This window comes from Aegilops tauschii, chromosome 7 (genome assembly GCF_002575655.3).
Source record: "Aegilops tauschii subsp. strangulata cultivar AL8/78 chromosome 7, Aet v6.0, whole genome shotgun sequence".
In the NCBI taxonomy this organism is placed as follows: Eukaryota; Viridiplantae; Streptophyta; class Magnoliopsida; order Poales; family Poaceae; genus Aegilops; species Aegilops tauschii.
Genome location: NC_053041.3, coordinates 450504363 through 450522500, shown reverse-complemented (window position 1 = coordinate 450522500; position 18138 = coordinate 450504363). Strand labels below are relative to the sequence as shown.

At 50.3% G+C, this 18138-nt stretch overlaps 1 long non-coding RNA gene across 1 annotated transcript; it reads right to left on the bottom strand.

Moving 5' to 3' along the window:
- Positions 1-4305: 4305 nt before the first annotated feature.
- Positions 4306-8122, bottom strand: LOC141028129 (uncharacterized). Its single transcript, XR_012190409.1, has 2 exons — positions 7779-8122; positions 4306-4613 (listed from the first exon to the last, which is right to left on the bottom strand). It is a non-coding gene; the product is annotated as an uncharacterized lncRNA (long non-coding RNA).
- Between the last annotated feature and the right edge of the window lie 10016 nt (positions 8123-18138).

Below are 18138 nucleotides of genomic sequence, written 5' to 3'. Positions count from 1 at the left end.
AGGAGATTTAGGAAGGAAGGGTTCTGCAAGGCGATCGTCGCCTGCCGCGAGGCGGAGCTCACTGCCCTAGCGAGGCTAAAGAGTTTCGCGTCTGCATCGACATCCCTGGGCTCAACAAGGCCGCGTCTTGGCAGCTCATGTGGCCGTCTCGTGTCGGCCGATGCGAGGGACCGCCCCACAGCTACGTCTGCATGCCTTTCGGCCTAACGGGCGCGGCTGAGGCGTTCCAGCGCTGCATGAGGGACGCTCAGGTGGCCTGCGAAGCCAGGCACCGGGCGATCTTGGCGGAGATGGAGGAGCACCCTCAGGAGCCTTCCGGTCCCTTCGAGCCTCCCGAGGTTCGGCACTGGAGCGGCTCATGAGGAACGGCTTCAGCAGCGCGCGTTTTTTGGCTACTTCAACAACTCTTCAGCAACAGTACCAGGTGACACCTCTCTAGTTCGTTCAGTTTGGGGCGCCCCTCGGGCTGCACTATCCCCGGGCCGTGCGGGTCCGTCCCTACGGCATGTATCGCTTTGCATTCACCGGGATTATATAACCGCTCCGTGAATTTGTCTATGATTGTCACCTCGTGACCACCGCCTCATGACCCTCGTACGTCTGACTAACGCCAATTCTGAATCACTGCACGACACTCACATCGACACGGTGCTTGTGCTCGGGTCCGTCCCTGCAACGCTGATAAACCCGGGGACTGAGCTCTGGTTCACGGCCCGCCTCGCGTACACCACCTCGCAGGGTCTTCGGTGCCCCTGTCACACGCCCTGGGGCTCTCGGCCTCTTTTGTCATCTAACTTGCAGGATCACCCTACAATGGGCCAAGGGTCGTCCCGGACGGCCACCGTCCAGCCTCGCGAGTCGCTTGCATGTTAAAGGGGGGCCTCCCGAGCATCGCGTCTCGGGAGCTCCTACTGGCTCTCCAGCCCTCACCCCCTGGCCTTGACCACGGCATCGCGACCTGGCATACCAGCGGCGGCTGAGCTCGCTCGAGGGCCGGGTCCCGAGGATGTAGAGCACTTTGGCAAGCGAGGCAGGAGGGTGGCCAAGACGGGCTGCACCTAACGGCACCGCGGGCGCGACAACAAGCGTTGCCTCTCCGATGGACTCGGATAGCAAAAGATAAGTCTCGACTCGCTACGGCATCAGTTTTGCTCCACACGCCTCACCCCGCAGTTCCACTTGGGCGGTTCGACTCTCCTTTTCAATTTCCTGCACAGCTGCTTGCACGCCAAGGGGGACCTCATGAGCATCGCATTTCATGAGCTCTTACCGGACCTTGGGCCGCTCACCTCCTAGCCTTGACCACGGCATCGCGACCTGGCATACTAGCGACGGCTGAAGCCTGCCTGGGGACTGGGTCCTGCCGGTGTAGAGCGTCACGCTGTCTAGGGAAGAGAAAAGGGAGGGACTCAGCCGGACTCGAATACGCGCATTCATTACAAAGCCAAAAGGAACAGCGATACTATTGAATATATTTCGGTCCTTACAAGCCCCACGGGGGCTGAACTTCATTTCACGCAGAGGAACGACTACAGGGCCCTACGGTATCGCTGACGATGCCGGGCGGCAGCCGCAGCAGCACTCCGGCCTCGGCGGGAGCTCGGCGGCACGTAGCTGTCGTTGCTCGACTCCGGAGAATCGCTGGGCTCAGGAGAGTCACTGGATTCCCAGGAGTCATCGCTGCTGCTGGACAAAGCGCTGAAGGGGGTAGCGGCGTATCCAGCGCCCATCACGGCGTCCCTCGAGCTGTCTCCTCCGGGGCAGCACTCCAGCCGCTCGCCCTGGCCGTTGAAGACCTTGAAGAACAAGGTGGTCGCGACGTCATACTCGAAGTGGATCGCCAGGGCACCCTCCGCTCGACAAGCCCGGGCGACCTCACCCCATCCTCGCATCATAAAGACGTCTCCGGACGACACCACCTCGACCTCAGCCCCGCTGGCTAGGCTGCTGCAGCCACAGCTCCACTGGTCCCCTCGGAGGCAGCTCGCTGGCGAAGAACCGCGGGAATCGGATCCAAGTATCGGGAGGCATCGCCGCCCACACCACGAAATCGCGCGAGCTATCCTCAGCGTGGGTCCGTGGCATGACCTGCAGGGCAATGGCGGCCCTGCCATCTTCGCGAGGCACCGCTCGGAGGCGCGCTCCTTCACCTTGCGCCCGGGCGTATAGGGGGAGGGGGAAGCCAGGCGAAGGCCTCGATTGCCAAGGCCTGGCCACCTCTTGCCTCGCGCCAGCATCGTCATGGAGGTGGAGTCGCTTCTTCGGCGGGAGAGGGTCCGGCCCCTCCCTAGGAGCCTTCCCCTTCTCTGCCGCAGAGAACCTCCTGATCGGCGCCATGGGAGCGAGGTGAAGAGGAGGAGAAGCTAGCAAGGGCAAGACGAAATAGAAATGGGCAGGGGCTCCACCCGCTCGCACGTTTATAGCTGGGATAAGGTAAATCGTCGGCCTCCCACGATTCCTAGTAATGATGATCCTTTCTGTATGCAGCATGCATTTTTCAAGTCGAGCAGTTGCCGAGGCAGCATGGGGAAGCGGAGTCGCCCACGTCCAATCAATCGCCACGCGTCATCAAGGCCGCAGGCGGTTAGGGCCCGCGGCGCTCCGTCCTTGCCCTTTGGCTTCGCCTGGAAGCCAAGCCCGAGCGCGCCTTGGGCCCAGGGGCTACTGTCGGCGTCCTGGACTTGGGGGTATCGAGTCCTGCCTGCCTGCGGCCCACCACGTGGCTCCATCGACGGCCTGGTACGGCCCAGCTTCAACACCAACACAGCAAGACCCTCGCGAGGGGCCAAGCCTTGCGAGGCGGACGACGCCAAGACCCCTGAAGGAGTTGGCCTCCTTAGGAGGGCTCCTGAGGGGCGGAGAGTTCTATGCAGCTACCTCACGAGGCTCAGCTGGCGTGAGCCATGACGACCAAGACCAGGCGGGCGCCAAGCGGGTGCAGAGCACAGGTTTCCTCTTCGGTGCAAGCGGGGCAAGCCACAGGCGCGGAGTCCCGAGGAATCAGCCAAAGGTTTCCATTCTGGTGCAACAAGACCAAGACCGCTAGGACGGCAAGACGGAGGTCATCACCGAGCCCACCGCAGCATCACGACCAGAGGCTTTTCGCAGGCGAAGACTACTTTTGTCAGGATAGACTGTACTACTTGTCCCCTTTCAAATCCCGCCGTTGTGGAATCCCTTCCCGCTCATATTTGGGAAGAGGACCAAGGCCACTATATATAGGACTTGGCCACCACCATAGTAGAGAGAGATCCATTCCACCCCGAGCACCACACCAGCTCAAGAACACCTCACCTCCTGAGGCTTGTTCATCCTTTGTACTAGTTCATCCATAGCCCCTCGAGGCAATCCACCACACCACACTGGAGTAGGGTATTACACCACAACGGTGGCCCGAACCAGTATAAATCTTTATGTCTTTGTGTCTCTGTGAGATCTACGCGCTAGGCTAGGGAGGATCGCGAGTAGGCAGGCTGGGCAGGTTGAGATCTCCGCACGCACCCCAGAGTTCGAACCTCTCAAGGGTTGCCGGATCCCGAAATCCGACAGATGCACATGAATACTGGTAGACATATGGAAATACCCATAATGCAGGCACGCAAGAAGAATCTCAAAATCACTAAGCTGTAGAGGATCCTCGGAAGATCGGATAGCATTCGAAGAATTTCGTGAAACACAAGATCAACTAGGGATGAACGGATCCCCAATAAGTGTGAGGAATTATCCGTAAGGGCTTTCATGCAAAAATGGAGCTGCAAGGCAGCGGTCCCAATGGATTTTTTTAAGTCAGAGGATAATTTGATGTATCTTGTAATAATAAGAGTAATTGGAAAAGAAGGTATGGACGGCAAGTGTATGTAGCTATCATAGGGATTTATTAGTGGTAGGGAATTGCAACAGTTAAGGGCACAAGGGTCTCGGGAAAGCATCGGATAGTATCTTCGAAATCTTCTGATGAAGCAGGCGATCATCTGGAATGAGGGGCTCTCCAGGGAAAGTAGCTACGAGAACCTAAAGTTAGAGTTAGTAAAATCTTTTAACCCGAATAGAAGAGAGATCAGAATCCCAGAGTAAGGACGAGGAATAAAAGATCCTAATACCACCCAATGGCGAGGTGGGCACGTAAGATACACAGCCATGTTAGTAAAAGTTTTGTAGTGACTAGACTCGATTTCGGCCAAGGAGTTGGAAAGGGGATTCCTATAGGTACTCGGCTCTGATACCAACTTGTGACGCCCCCGATTCAATGGTACACTAATCATACACGCAAATGTGTACGATCAAGATCAGGGACTCATGGGAAGATATCACAACACAACTCTAGACACAAATTAAAAATAATACAAGCTTTATATTACAAGCCAGGGGCCTCAAGGGCTCGAATACATAAGCTCGAAAACACAAGAGTCAGCGGAAGCAACATTATCTGAGTACAGACATGAGTTAAACAAGTTTGCCTTAAGAAGGCTAGCACAAAAGCAACATCGATAGAAAAGGCAGGGCCTCCTGCCTGGGAGCCTCCTAACTACTCCTGGTCGTCGGCGGCATCCACGTAGCCTCGGTGTAGTAGTAGTCATCGTCGAAGGTGGCGTTTGGATCCTGGGCTCCACCATCTGGTAGCAGCATCCGAGAAGAATGGAAAGAGGTGGAAAAAGGGGAGCGAAGCAACCATGAGTACTCATCCAAAGTACTTGCAAGCAAGGATCTACACTACATATGCATCGGTATCAATGAAATGGGTAGTATCTGTGGACTGAACTGCAGAATGCCAGAAGAGAAGGGGAAAGCCTAGCCTATCGAAGACTAGCATCTTCAAGCAGCTCCAAGCATCTTGCGGCAATCAGAAGAGTATAAAATAGCAGTTTATATTTAACAAACATGTTGTAGAAATAACGCCCAGAGATCCTTCCCCGACTCCCTGCGGGAAAGCAATCTTGGAGCCACATATCCATTACATGCCTCAGGATTCAGTATCCAGTTCTAGTTGTATCGATCGAGATACAACTCCGAGCGTTTGTTACCATAGGACAGGCTATCGATAGATGTTTTCTTCCATGCAGGGGTGCACAAACTTACCCAACATGCTCGATCAACTCCGGCCGAACACACCATCAGGTCATGACCGGCCTCGGCCGATCAACACACCATAGTCCTACCTAGGCTCAACAAAGAGGCCAACACGCCGGTCTACATCCTAAATGCGAATGGGGTCATGGGCCAATCGTCCTTTGCAATCCTGCGCGTTGCGAACGCGGCCTGTGAGAAGACCTAGCCTCCCTTATACAAGAGAAGGCGTTCCAGTACAACCCGGCGCACGCCGCTCAATCGCTGACGTCAGTGAGCTTTCGGAAGAATCGTACGACGCAGAGTGCCCATACTTATTCCCGCGTGTTGGTTAGTGTGAAAAAGGCCAGAGGCCTACTCGGATCAAATATCCAAACCGTTAGTGAATTAGGAGTGCGCGGTAACGAGCAGAGACTCACGATCGATGTGACTCCGTCACCCCATCTCGTGGACTTGCGACAAGGGCTAAGAATGCCCGGCTACGCCACGTAGTTATCTCGCGGGCACCTTCCAGGTCAACCCGACTCCACATCACTCGCAAATATGTTCGCGTGGGTACCCCTCAGGGCCGACCCGACTTTAGTATCATGGTTATGTGTTAAAGCCATAGTAACCGTGTGTCCAAAACACCAAGGGGGAACCCTGAGGAATCACCCTCGATGGAATTCCACCTGATGTAATCGTCAAGGTGAACCTAGGAGGAATCACCATCGAGGTCCACTCTTGAGGAGTTGCACGACAACGTCATTATTAGGAGTGGTGAAGGAGGAATCACCCTCGATGACCACAACCAATGAACTAACCTACAAGGTTAACATCAGAAGTGCTGACGAGGTATCACCCTCGGCACTCGATAGTAACCAAGTAGTGTCGTACAACAAAGGGGGGTGATGTGCGGTGTCGGGGCCTAGTTGTCCATCTCGTTATCCGAGTCTTCTAAAGATCCAGCGGGGCAGTAGGGATAAGGTGAGGTCTCTAATGGGTCTCTAACCAACCTATACTAAGCAGTTTAGAATAAGCAGGTAAGGTATGAAAGCAGGTAACAAAAACAGGCTATGCATCAGAATAGTCATACAAAAGTGGTAGCAGTTCTAATTCAAGCAAGAGAGGGAAAGAAATGGGCGATATCGGAATGAACAAGGGGGGTTTGCTTGCCTGGAAGCTCTGCGGCAGAGGTCTAGTCGTCAGAGACGTAGTTGTACTCTAGGGCTGTGTCGGTCTCGAGAGCTATGTCGATGTCGGGGTCTAACGAGAGAGAAGAGGGGGAGGAAACAGATAAATAGACAGCAAACATATGCAACACAGAGTATGCTATGCTATGATGCAGTGCAGGGTTGCCTAAAGATATGTCTAAGTCATTTTAGTTATTCTAGGTTTAAGGTTGTATTTATTAACCAGTGTATATGCACTATTCATCTACCGGATACAGGCTAAAAGTTACGGGTTCACCTACGTAGAGGGTTTCGATATAGAAACAGACGTCACGATCAGATTCGTCTCGTCGTTCTGAGCAACTTTCATGTATAAAACTTTTTCATCCGAGTTATGGGTTATTTTATATGATTTTTCAAAGTTTTAAACACATTCTGAAATGTCCTGGAATTATTTTTAATCTCAAAAATCCCCAGAAAAGGTTGGGTGCACCCGGTGCACTGCACCCAGAGTGCACTAGAGGGGCTGACAGTGGGGCCAGTCAACTGCTGACTCAGAAGTTGACTGGTCAAAGGTTGACTGGTCAGCAGGTCCAGTGGGACCGGCATGTCATTGACTCAGGGCCAGTTAACATATTTTTAAACAAAAACTTAACTGATTAGTTAGTGGCCTTGGGCCCACAGTCATAGACTATTAGAGGGGGGTTAGCACTAATCATGGTCAAACCTAATAAACAACAAAAAGAAAAGGGGGTTGGCCCCAAACCCACACGCACACAGCGCGCTCGGGCGTCGCCGGCCATGGCCGAGACCATGGGCGCGACCGGCCGACTAGAGCTCCGGCTGGTGGGGCTCGCGAGAGGGGGTACAGCAGCGGGACGCCAGTGGGAGCAGTCGCGGGACGCGGAGGGGGCGGCTCGGCGGCGCTGGCGAGCAGCGGGAGTAGGCGAGGCGGTCGTCCGTGGCGAGCGTGAGAAGTGCGGTGGCCAGAGGCGGGGCAGTCGGCGGCAGGAGCCAGTGGTGGGCGAGCGGCGAGGCCAGAGGCTGAGAGCGGGTGCAGCAGGCGAGCGGCAGCGGCCACGGGCGCCAGCGGTGTGGGGCGACGCGGGAGGCGGCAGGCGCGGCGGGACAGGCTACGCGCGCGCGGGGGTCAAGGGCGCGACAGGGGAGGGAGGCTGCAGCACGCGAGGCGAGGCCGTGCGTGGGGTGACGGCTAGGCGAAGCGGGTGGCGCAGAGTAGCTCGCGGCAGCGGGGCGGCGTGTGGGCGCAAGAGAGGCAGAGTGAGCGGCTGCGGCGAGTGGGGCGGGCTCAACAGCGCGAGTGAAGGCGCACGGGGGCTGCAGGGGCGCGGCAGCAAGTATAGCAGCAGCGCCGGGCGTGCGGCGGCTGCGGGTCGGCGTGGTTGGGCAGGCCGGGCGCGCGGAGCGCGGCAGCACAGCGGCGCAGTAGCAGGAGGCGAGCGACGGGAGCTAGGCGGCAGCGGCAAGCTTCTTCCACGGCAGATCGAGCGTCGAAGCACGCGAATGAGCACGGAGAGAGGAGGGAAAGGGAGGTAGGCTCACCGCGAGCCCGTAGTTGTGCAAAGCGTGCTCGAGGCAAGCTCAGTGTGGTCACGGTGGTGTACATCGGTGGCGACGACGTGCGATGGCCGAAGCAGAGAAGAAAAGGTTGATGGCGATGGCTACGCGGCTCCCCTCCTAGCTCCGATGCCCGGAACGGACGCGGACGAGCGCGAAGAACGCCCAGGACGTGCTCCCGCCCGCCGGAGAGGTCGGTGGACGCGTCACCGACGGCGAGGAAGCGGTGACCGCGTGTGCTTGCGAGCTCAAAATCGAGCCACAGGAGAGGGAGGGCGATGGGGGTCCAGGGGGAATTGGAGAGGGCGAGCTAGGGTTTCGGGGAACACCTAAGTAGGGTTGGGGAGGGGCACGTGGTGGCCATCCACCTCCATGGCACCGTGGATGTGTGTCACGACCTCCCCTGCCTCCCCATCCAGTAGCGAGAAAGGAGAAGGCCTGCTAGGTGGGCTGGGCCGCACTGTGGCTTCGGCCGGGCCAAGTTACAGTAGCACTTCTTTCTTTTCCCCTTTTTTCTGTATCTGCCTTAACTAATGTTTTCTATTTGGTTTTGCTAGCCAATGATCTTTGTTTAATTATGAGATTTGGTATATAAATATTAGACAACATTACAGGGTTGCACAAAAAGTTTGGGGCCAAATGGAGTTGTTCAAATTTAGCCTTGAATTTAAATGGATCACTTAAGTGCTGCTGGTCCAACTTTAAATACCTTAAGGGCATTTTAAATAACCAAATGATGTTTGTTAATTCATGAAAATTTCTTAGAGAATATTTGGAACACAACGAACATTTTTTGTTTTACTGATCGAAGAAATCAGACTTGTAATTAAATTTAAATTTGAACCAATTTTGAATCTAAGTTAGATTAGCAACAATAACCCTCATGACATGGCATCATTAACGGAGGATTACTGTAGCTTAATTACTGTGCCATGGGTAGTGATGTGTTTGGTCTCTGTTGTTAGTTTCTTGTCGTTCATGGTCGCAGGGAGGTGGGGGGGGGGGGGGGGGGGGGGGGGGGAGGGGTTTGTGGCGGCCGACGAAGAACGGCCGAGGAAGAAGAGACAAATGGATGCGGTAAAAAGGAATGTGATCATTACTTTGTCGTACAAAATGGGTAATCGACAAGAGCGGTTGGAACGTCATCCGGCGGTTCTAGGAGTCACGGGAAACAAGTGTCTATTAGAGCAATCTTTTTAGGGTTTCGAACAATACATTTGTACCGCAGCGACATCACACGCTCGACGTGCCTGTCTGTGTGTGGTCTTGATATGGCATGCTCCACTTGTTTTGTTGTAACGGATTTCTCAAATTATGATGGGGCAAATAGCACTGCGAACTTTAATTTGTAACCAGTCGTGAGACTTGACATGATGAACATGCTTTATTCAAGATAGTTGACTGAATGAAATGCTTTATTTGTGTCGTTCCTCTGTATTCCAGTTGTTACAAATGACGCGCTTTCTTGGAGAGACACGCCCGTAAAGGGTAGTCGAGGCACGATGGTACACGCAGTAGAGTCACGGTCATGCATTTATGGTCGAAATGTTTTTTTTTCTGTTAATAACATCTCTACTGAGTGAGGTACTGTTGTGATACTAGTGGAGGCACGCTGCTATATTAAGAAGAGTCAGGGTCGTGCCTTTGTGTTCCCTACTGTTTTTTGGTAAAACTATTCCTTAGAGAGGCACAACCGTCAAGCTAGTGGATGCACTCTGAGGCATGCTTGGGCATGCATTGGAGTGGAAGAACTGCCCTACGGCTAGGGCCGAGCAGTTCACCGGCCATAAATGTCATCCCATTATTGTGCTCAAAGCCGTGGCTTTGTATGACTTTGGTTTTGGCATTGCTTCATTGGATTGTCAGGTTCTCTCAAAGTCTTAATGATATATTGCAAAGATCACATCTTTTTGCTCAGCTTGCTAGTGGAGATGCTCTGGCTTGGAACTACACCGTCAATGGACATTGGGTATTATCTTGCCGACGGTATCTATCCTTCATGGTCAACATTTGTGAAGATCATCAGTAAGCCAAAAGCCCCGAGCACAATAAGCATGCCGAAAGGATATTGGGAGGGCAGTTGGTGCGTTGCAAGATCGGCATCCCATTGTTCGAGGTCATACTTGCTTTTGGGATAAGAAATCCCTCTTGCACAACATAATTATTGAGGATGAGCGTATTTAAACTAAAAGAGTTTTTTCTATAACAATATTGGTAGATGTATAAGCCTAAAAGGAAATCAGATCAGATCCTTTCAGTTTGAGGACAATGCTACACACACCCAGCTCCATGATGATGTGTATTGTATGGGAGATAAGACTCCCAATGGCAACTGTATGGGAGATGGACCTCCCATTTTATTCATTTGATCATATTTGTATACATGTGTGATTTGAACAATTCTATTCATTCCGTACCATTCGTATCATTCTAATTTTTGGATTTAAATATTTGTTGTAATTGAGATGATTAAAACATTAATAAGTTTGATTTATATTGTTGTTGTATTAAGATTGTATTTTGTTCAAAATCATGATTTGCCTAAAACCAAGAAAAAGGTTTTGCGGTACCACGAGGGCTCCGGCGCGGAACAGAAACTCGTACCGGTGCTGCCTCTCTTTAGCAGCGATGGTCCGATGTGGTCTGGCGAGGGCTTGCATGAAGATTCCGGCAGGGTGGCGATGCTGTATGGGAGGCGGCGAGCAACGCCGCATTGCAGCATACGAGCAAGAAGGCGGCAGTGTTACATTGGTAACAGGTGACGCTGCTGCAAGACGAAGCTCCACGCGTGCTACAGGGTTGGGCACTAAAGATGCAAGACGTTCAAAGAAATCATACCCAACACCCCCAAAACGTGGCCCAAACACACAGGAACAAGCAGAGTTATTGGCGTTGAACATACAATGGATCACAGTATAAAACATAGATGGGCACAATGAACCAACCCACAAACTAACTTTGCTGCATACAAAGTTGTATAGATGGATAGACATAATATTGGAAGAAATCTGCACCTCGCCCGGCATTATATGTAACACCCATGTTCTTCGGAATAATAGGTGATCCCCTTGTCGTTTTTGGCAATATAAAAGCGACTAAAGTCAATCTTGTTCCACTCTTCCTGCAACCGGTCCTGCAACCCGTCGTCGAATTTGTCCCTGTTATCATAGTAGTCCTCGTCGACCTCAGTGTACCCCTTCTCGATCAAATCCGTGCGCACCTTAGCCTGAAACTCTTCAAAACCATCTTGAACCTTCTCAAATTCCTTGTCCAGCTCTTCCCTTCTCCGGATCAAATCAGCCGGGTATAAGGTGCCCTTGGAAGCGAGGTCGTGGATGATGGGGGGCTGCCTATTCCGGGCCAAGATTGCTTGGATGTCTGCACTCAACAGCCGAACCTTGCCTGAGGCAGCCACAGAGGCGTTCTCAGGCTTGGACTGCTCCAGGATCCTCTCCACTGCGGCGTCCAGCTCATGAGGTTCCAACTTGGCAGCCTCAGGAAAGTTTAACAACACAGCCTTGACCTTCGGCCTTTCCTCCAAAAATTCAGACTCCCAGACATCCTCATCCTCATATCCAGACTCATAGTCAGACTCATAGTCATAATCATCCTCATCCTTATCCTCATAACCATAATCATCCTCTGCCTCATCATCGTAACCATCCTGGTCCTCAGGCTGAGGATCAGAATCCGCCTCCTCGATCTCAAACTCAGCCTGAAGATCACAAACCGCCTCCCCGATCTCAGGATCAGCCTGAAGATCAGAAACCACCTTAACAATCTCTTGTCCGAGGAAGGGGGTTCGGTGGCCTTGGTCCCTTCCTGTCGCGGGACCTGCTGGATAGGGGCGGCCACAGTAACATCAGCTCGCATCGGGAGTTTTGCCGTGGCGACCATTTCGTCGATGGCTGACTTCCTAGCGAATGTGTTGGGAAAGCTGACCTTTTCCTGCTCAGGAGAAGGGTAGATCTCCTCCTTGGCCTTCCTTTTGAGAATAGTGTGCTCGCCGGTCACCACGATAGGTTCGGTGGTGCAGCGCTCCAGCGTGCCCTCCCCGTCGGTGCCCCGGCTCCGCTCCCCAGTGCATAGATCCAGCGTGCGGTTGGTGGAACCCTCCTCGCCGGTCACCATCTTCTGACCTGTGCTGTTCCTTCCCAGCACGGGATTGGTGACGGAATCATCCTTGCCGGCCATCGGCGGCGCCTTGTGATCTTGATCAGCTGCTAATCCAATCGACTCGCCTCGCCGATGGTAATTTGCCTCGCTGCGATTGGTCGCATGATTGGGTTGAGAAGGGGGTGCGACGGCATCTCGATGTATATAAGGGCATCAGCAACCCTAGCCTTGCCTTCTTCAGGTCGGATGGCCATTGCTAGGCGTAAGCCGGCTGATCCTGGGAAAGGATCAGTCGCTGGCCCAGCCGTAGATTCGCCCTGATTGAGACCGTTTGATCTCCCGTTGAGTTGACCACGCCCTTGCTCCAACCCCACCTGTTCATTCTTCCCGCGATAGCTCCGGCTCCCAGCGCATGCTCGCACGTAGCTCCAGCCGGGGCACCAGCTCGCCGGCCCGTAGCACCCGCGCCGGCAAAGCTTGTCGCGACAGGGCATGCTGCAACGTAACACCCCATGAAACTCCAGCGAGCAGCCGCGCCGGCAAGCTGCGACAGAGCATCCCATGAAACTCTGGCGAGCAGCCGGGCCGGTAAGTTTGCCGCGACAGAGCATGCTGCAATGCAGCATCCCATGAAACTCCGGCGAGCAGCCGTGCCAGTAAGCTTGCCGCGACAGAGCATGCTGCAATGCACCATCCCATGGAACTCCGGCGAGCAGCCGCGCCTGCAAACTATTAGCAAAATGCCGATGAGCTCGCTACGCCATATCATGCTGCAACGCAGCACCCCCGTGACTCCGGCGAGCTCCCCATGCCGGAGCATGCTGCAACGCAGCACACATGTGACTTCGGCGAGCTTGCAAGCACGAAGGTGGTCGGAGGGCCGCGATGCTCCATCGCAGCGGCGCCGGCCGCACGCGATGCTGCATGGCAACGCCTCTCTCCCCGCTCGCCATGGGATCTCCGGCTTGCAGCACCCGACCAAGCTCTGTTGAGGCGCCGCCATGATTGCATCCTCGATGAGCTCTGGTTGGAGCATCGGCTGCGGCTACGGCGCCGACGAGCTCCTCGGTTGCAGCATGACGACTGTTGTACTTGTACCAATACCTTTGCAGCACCCACATGCGCCTTGCGACGAACCATACCGTTGAAACGTCGGCGAAGTTGCTGTTGGTTGCGGCACCGTCGTACGAGCGCGGCCTTGTAACATTGGCCGTTAGCAACGGTGGATTGCAGCAACCATGGCAGCTGCGACCACCGGTTACGGCGCCATAGATTGATTGCAGCACCCCTTCAAGCCTCCGAGGTTCTAGCACCAGCGAGTGCTGCCACGAGCGGCGCTCCTCCGGCGAGATCGAGGAGATGGTACAGGGAAGGGGGAAGCTCTGTTCAACGCACGGAGGTAGTAGAAAAAATGGGTGGTGAATGCTTCGTTAGTTGGGATAAGAATAGAGAGGGAGCTGCGGTCCGTGGGCCCCTGGCGTGCGGAGGACACGGCTTACGTCCGTGGTTTGATCAGCCGGTTGATTATAAGGATTTCCCTATTAGGATCCGTGTCGGGATGGCCATAGCCCATGGGCCGACACTATATGACCTGGGCCCTAATAGACACACGCAGTCCGCGACAGATTTTCCTTTTCTAGTCTGTCCTAGTCGCTGCAAAGAGAGGTCCTAAAACCACTAAGAGAGAGAGAGAGAGAGAGAGAGAGAGAGAGAGAGAGAGAGATCCTAGTTGGAGTCGACAACCCCGGTCCATGCAGGAGAAACCTTTCAGCTACAACCCGAGTCCCACAAGCTTGGAGGACACCTCTTTCGGGACATACGAGATTGAACGCTGATGCGGCAGTGGCCAAGAACATGAACAAGGGAGCAGCGGGAGTGGTTTGCAGAGATGAACATGGGACGTGTCTTGGAGCTTCGACGGTAGTTTTTTAAGGAATAACAGAACCTGAAACATTGGAAGCATATGCATACAGAGAGGCTCAAGCATTGGCGCAGGATTTGGCACTACGCAAAATCCATATCGCGACAGACTGTCAAAGAGTTATTAACGAGCTCAAGGCAACATTGCAACTCGATGAGTATTATATGATAGTGAGAGAGATTAACTCTCGTAGACAGTTAGTCTAGAAGTGGGACTTCATGTTTGGCTCTCTACTCCTCCTAGTAATCTTTGTATCCAACAAACTCTTGATGTCTAAATAAAAAGCGTTGTATCGACTCAAAAAAAATGGAAAATAGAAAAAAAATTGGTCACCGCGCTTGCCTGGCTTCACGAACCGCGGGCTGCTTTGCCAAAAAACGCAAGCTGCTAACCTCTAATATACTACCTCTGTTTTTAAATATAAGACGTTTTGGTAGTTTATATTGAACTGCCAAAATGTCTAACATTTAGGAACATTGGATGTAGCTGACTAGTTTGACCTCCGACCATTGACTAGTTTGACTTCTGGCCATTGACTAGTTTGTCATAGACTAGTTTGAAAAATGCCAACGAATTTTAAAAAAAGTTCAATAAATGGGAAAAAACATGAATTTAAAAATAGTTCACAAAAGTAAAAAAATCACGTCATTCAGGGAACAATTAAAGAATTTGAGGCACAAAAATCCAAAAGAATGAAAAGTTCACCAATTTGTAAAAACTTCATGAATTTATAGAAAAAAAGTCAACATTGAAAAAGGTTCACAGCATTTGAAAAAAATCCATGAAATTTAAATATATTGAAATTGAAAAAAGTTCTTGAATTTGAGGCAAAAAGTACACAAGATTTGAAAAAAATCACGAATTTGAAAAAAAAAATCATGAATTTTAAAAAAGATCATCATGATTTTTTTAAAAATAGAATAAAAACATAATAAAACTGAACAAAAACCATCGAGAAAACCAAAATACTATAAAAAACAAGTTGGAAGATTCCAAAAGCTTCCCGAAACTAGCGGGGAAGCTTCTGGTCATGAAACAAGCGACCGAAATGTGGCCAAATACCTACGGGCCACCCCGTAGAAAATTGATCGAAGGGGAGAGATGCGAGCCGTGCACAGGATATATGTAACCGGCACAATTGGGGCTAAATAGGATTCCACTCGTTGCAACGCCACACGAACAAGCGAGCTAACTACCAAGTAGACCTGGGCATATGTGGCCCGGGCCGAGCAGCCCGACCTGAAGCCCAACATATGGGCCAGGTTCAGGCCTCACTTTCTTGCCCATGGCCTGGCCCGAAGCCCGGCAAAACATGTTTTCCAAGAAAACCCAGCTATAATGTGTGTGTGTGTGTGTGTGTGTGTATAGGGTGAAGAATAAGTAATTTTTCACCCCGGTCGAACGATCGAGCCGGAGAATTGTGTTGTCTCCAATCACATCCCGTCCCATTAGCCGTTGTGCAGTAAGATTTGTCCTTCTCGAGGTAAATTTACTGGTCCCACATTACGTTGTAAAATTACCTTGATATCGAGGTAATTTTATTTGCTAACCGTTTAGGAGATTAGCTAAGCTCACGTTCCCGTGATTTTCTAATCGGATTAGAACGGTTTCATGTTTTGGAAAGAGCTAATTTTTTTTAAATAATACATTTTTTTATTAATTTTTATAAATATTACGCTGGGTAAATTTTTTTCAAAAATAATACACCGTCAGCCCGCTGCAGGCCGACTGGGCCTAGTCGGCCCACAGCAGGCCGATTGGACTCCAGTCGGTCATCCCTGTCGGCCCACTGTGGGCTGGTTGGGTCAATTAGCTCGCTGTGGGCTAATTGTTTTTGCAAAAAAAGTAGGCATAAAAAAATATGTTTCAAAAAATGTTAATTATGTAATTAAAAAATGTTAAACATGTATAAAAAATGTTCCTGATGTATACAAAAAATGTACAATATATATGCAAAAAAGTTGACATAAAAAATATGTTTTAAAAAGTGTTAAGCATGTATTTAAAAATTGTTAAATGTGTGTATAAAAAATGTTCCTTATTTATACAAAAAATATAGAATGTGTATGAAAAAAAGTTGACACAAAAAAATATGTTTTTTATACACACATTTAACAATTTTTAAATACATGCTTAACACTTTTTAAAACGTATTTTTTATGTCAACTTTTTGCATATATATTGTACATTTTTTGTATACATCAGGAACATTTTTTATACACGTTTAACATTTTTTAATTACATAATTAATATTTTTTTAAACATATATTTTTTATGCCTATTTTTTTGCAAAAATAATTAACCCACAGCGAGCCAATTAGCTCCAGTCGGCCTACTGCTGGCCGACAGGACCCAATCAGCCCACAGTGGGCCGACAGGGGCCAGTCGGCCAGCTGTAGGCCAATCGGCCTGCTGTGGGCCGACTAGGCCCAGTCCTGCAGCGGGCCGACGGTGTATTATTTTTGAAAAAAAATTACCCAGCGTAATATTTATGAAAATTAATAAAAAATGTATTATTTAAAAAAAATTAACCGGTATCGTGCAGGTAATCTTACGTTTCATCCACGCTTTCTACGGTTGGCTGGGAGGTGGGTTTGTTTTTTTCACCACTTGACCGTAATTTTAGTACACTGTATGTGACTCACTGTTCACAAGTCGCTGGGTGAGGAATAAGTATTCTTCGGCTGTGTTTGGTTGAGCTGCAGATTCTGTAAAAGCTGCTGTGAGCTGTGAGCTGTGAAAAAGCTGCTGTGAACTTTCTGCTGTGGAAAAGCTGGAAGCCGTTTGGTTGAAACAACTGTGAAACTGTAGATTTGACTGTGAATGTTCTATGATGCCCCTTAGGCCATAGTGAAATATGTTAATTTCCTAGTTGACCGTAGAGCAGTGATACATATATGGTAGGCAATTGAACGTCCATTTTGCAAAGGAAAATTATGACAATTAAGATGACTCATATGTAACACATATGCAATTTAACGATTATGGTTTGATGTTTTATATATCCAAACAGATAGATACACCATAATATTATTATGGAAGACGTGGAGCATAGAGAAAACACATATGGTTCAAATGATGATGACCTTCATCGACATAACTAACTTATCTTGCCATGGCAAGACAAGCATCAGCTATCCTACTACAAATATTGTTCATGCTATCTTCGTTCTCCTCTTCTTCAACGGGATCCGCTTGTGTTGGTGCCACCTCCTTTCGTAGCACTGGAGGTACATACTCATCATCGGCATCACATTTATCAAAAACTTTGTCACTCAACTTGCTATCACGAATGAAATTATGCAATGCCATGCAAGCAATGATGATATGCTTCTGTGTACGAGGTGAGAAACTTGGGACCCCTTTCAAGATGCGCCATTTCTGCTTGAGTACCCCGAAAGCACGCTCAACAACATTTCGAAGGGATGAATGTGAAAAGTTAAACAACTCGTACTTCCCTTCAGGTGGACGATGACGGCGAAGACGAAATTCCGGCAGATGGTATGTACTCCCCTTAAAAGGAGCAAGGTATCCCGTTCGGTTTGGATACCCAGAGTCGAAAAGATAGTATTTCCCTGAAAAAGAACACAAAGTTAGCGTCACACATAAGAATATAATTAATGATGACATCAGTTACTACATTATACCATTGGGTGGTATAGGAAATGAAGGGAAGTGTGCTAATGCATGATTCAAGACCCTTGTATCATGTGCACAGCCCGGCCAACCCGCAACCACAAACGTAAACCTCATGTCAAAGTCACATACTGCAAGCACATTCTGAGATGTGAAACCATGTCGACATCTATGGTTAACCGCATCATCTGCAGGCACTGAAACTGGCACATGTGATTCATCTATGGCACCAATAGCGCCTTTGAAATGAGGCCAGAAACGCTCTTCCTTAATCTTTTCATGCTCATGCCTAAAAGTAGGATCTCTAGGTTTGATGTTATCTTTCACTAACTTGCGCAAACATAACAAAACTTCCTTAAACTTTGTATGAACTGTCCAAAGTGATCGTACAAAACGGTTCTCAGCTTGAGCAAATGATTGAGGGCCTCCAACAATCCATAAGAACATGGCCAGTGACTCAATTGATGAAACATTAGTGGTTGACGTCAAACCATATGCAGAGACAAGCAAATCATGAAGTGCCATGAAAACATCATTGCCCATTCGAAACATTTTATAAAAGTATCTAGGTCGACCGTAACACTCCATGACCCATTGAAGTCCTGTTTGCCGAGGCACTCTGTATGTTTTGTTCAAGTATCGCTCAACATAGAGGTTACCTAGGTTTCCCAT